The sequence below is a fragment of the Epinephelus lanceolatus genome, chromosome 7 (genome assembly GCF_041903045.1).
Source record: "Epinephelus lanceolatus isolate andai-2023 chromosome 7, ASM4190304v1, whole genome shotgun sequence".
Lineage (NCBI taxonomy): Eukaryota > Metazoa > Chordata > Actinopteri > Perciformes > Serranidae > Epinephelus > Epinephelus lanceolatus.
The window spans coordinates 14,273,539-14,276,319 of NC_135740.1; positions in this window are offsets into that span (position 1 = coordinate 14,273,539).

Consider the following 2,781-nt stretch of genomic DNA (forward strand, 5'->3'; position numbering starts at 1 on the left):
TCCATCTGGTCAGTCCTGCCTGTGGCCATCCAACTTTCCAACTCCTCTCTCACAGTGTCAGACACTCTGAGTCAATAGACTGGCCCTTTGACCTGAATTCACCCATTAGTATTTATGATTCCATGATTTATTTATTATTTTAATCTGTGCATTACTAACTTAAGGGTACAATAATTCTGTGCAACACTGTCTGAACTGTTCAATATTTGGTGCAAAAATTCAGCTGCTGCTACACTCTGTACAGTTACGGGTAGCAGTAGCTCAGTCCACAGGGATTTGTGTGGGAACCGGAGGGTCACCGGTTCAAGTCCCCATCCGGACCAAAATATGGAGCGTGGACTGGTAGCTGGGGAGGTGCAAGCTCGCCTTCTGGGCACCCTTGAGCAAGGCACCGAACCAACTGCTTGGTGCGCCTGTCCTTGCTCTGACATCTCTCCATTTAACGCATGTGTTCTGTTTGTGCATGTGTGTGTAGTTTGGGCCTGTGTGTATATGACAACAGAATGAAAAAAAATGAATTTCCCCTCAGGGCAAACAAAAACAAAAAACAGACAAAATAAACAAAACAATAATTCGACTGTGCATTATTCTTTTTATTAGCTTAATTTATTTAAACTACTCTTGAATGTATATTTAACATAAGATGCACAAATTATACATAATTCCTATTCTTATTTTTCTATCTATACATAAATTGTGTTATACATTGCAGTTTGATACACATATTTTCATTTCTCTAAAACTGTACATAGGTTACTAGTTTTACACATTGTAGCTAAATGCACATATTTGTTATATTTTTACTATATATACATACTAGTGTTGAACATTGCGGCATAATAATTTTCCTGGTCCCATAGCTGCATAAAACATTCCTGATTCAGTGTTCTGAGCTTTGCCTGTTAGTTGAGTGAAGGGAAAATGAACAGTCGCACATGCTTGCCCATCAGATCCACACCTTGCTACTGATTTTCCCATGGACATCACATCACCTACCCCTATGCCATTTGTCTCACCCTCTGTCGCCCAGTTCTAGTTTGTTTGGATTGGTAAGAGGTTTCACTTTTGCCTAAGTATGAACAATCAGGTCAAAATAACAAAAGTGACCCCTGATGGGGAGTCTAAAGGACGTCTCCAGCAATTTACCGCTGCACTTAAAGTTAGGGGACTTTTAAGAGGAAGATTAGAGGGGAGCTATGCCCATTTTGAAAAATGATACACGTCATTCCTATTATCTAAGACAGTCCAAAAACATTAGTAAGAGAGAGCACCCAGGGGAATGATCTGAGTATATGGGTGCATTTTCTGTTTCAGAGCTGAGAATGCTACAGTAGAGTAAAGCTCATTTGGATTTGAAAAAAGAAAGCAAACAGTCTGTGGGTCCACAAAATCAGGCTCCCATTCATTGTCTATAAAGCAGCTCCAGACTGTATACTTGACGACATCACAAGTTTTAGACAACTTCTGTCGTTACTGGCAAAGAGAGAGAGCAGCTCATGTTCACAAATATTAAATGAGCTTTCCTAGACCATGGAGAGAATTCTTAATTTAGGCGGTGTTCCCCTTTAGAGACAGAAAGAATAGTCAAAATTGATGCAGCAGAGGCAGTTATCTCTATTTTGTCTCTGTAAAAGGTGAAACTTGTGAAACACTACATCCTATAATTCCCATAATGCAACTCCGTAGCATCTTTCATTCAGCCCTCCCTGCCTGGTAAGTGCTCACATCATCAAGGCTATTTTCTGCACTTTAAAAAGATCTCTTCAGAGCCACAGAAGACATCATACAGCTGTTTTCTCAGTTCCTTGTGACAACTAAATCAATCCTCATGTGGAAAACCAGTGAAGTGCCTCTTAGGGAAACTCAAGGTTAGTGCTCCCAGATACTCACAAAGGTCAATCAGTGCTCATATTTATATAAATTACAGCTAAACACACAGGTCATATGGGGTCAGTTGTATCATATTTGGTCTTTTGTTTCGTAGCTTTTGGACAACATCAAGACTAGTCCAGTTTTGTGCTGTAAGACTGAGATGTGCATATTGTTCTGCATATTGTCAGAGTGCTGCAGTGCCAACCGCCCACGTCATTGGCAACAGGTGGAAAAATCATAGCTTAATTTTTTCTTACATTCAAACAGCATTTATGGAAATATTTTAAAGCCCCTTTCAATCAGAAAGCAGAAGCCAATGTGTGAAATGTGATGATTAAGAATAGTTAGCGTGCAGCTTGGCAGGTGGGCTTGTACAGTGTGTTGTACTGCAGGATTGCAGAACACTGTGCAGGTGCAGTTGTGCTCAAAGCAGCAGAAGCAGGTGGATCTTGCAGACCTCCACCTACACTGTCACACAATATGTGAACAGCACCTCTGGCTCAAAGAAACCATTTTACTGTAAACAGTAATCAGACCGACTTGATATTGTCACACAACACATGTCCAAAATATGGTGTCAAAGGGATGAAATATAAAGAAACCAGAAATCAGCCTGTGTGAGTTTAACTTGTTTTTGTCTTTGTGTGCGAGTGACACTGTCTCCACATATTAAAATGGAATAAAATCAGTCCTGATTAGAGCTCCCCTGAAATGATTTCGTGTGTGTGAGTGCGTGTGAGAGAGTGCGCGTGGGTGAACAGACCCCCGTTTCAACACTCGCGAGCATGAACTTATTGAACCCATCTGCTCGCGGTGAGAAATGTGCCAGGCTTGCAGCATCCCGCGGACGTCATGGCAACCTGTGGGGAGGCAGCAGGGGCGGCGCTGTCTCTGCGCGCGTGTGTGCAT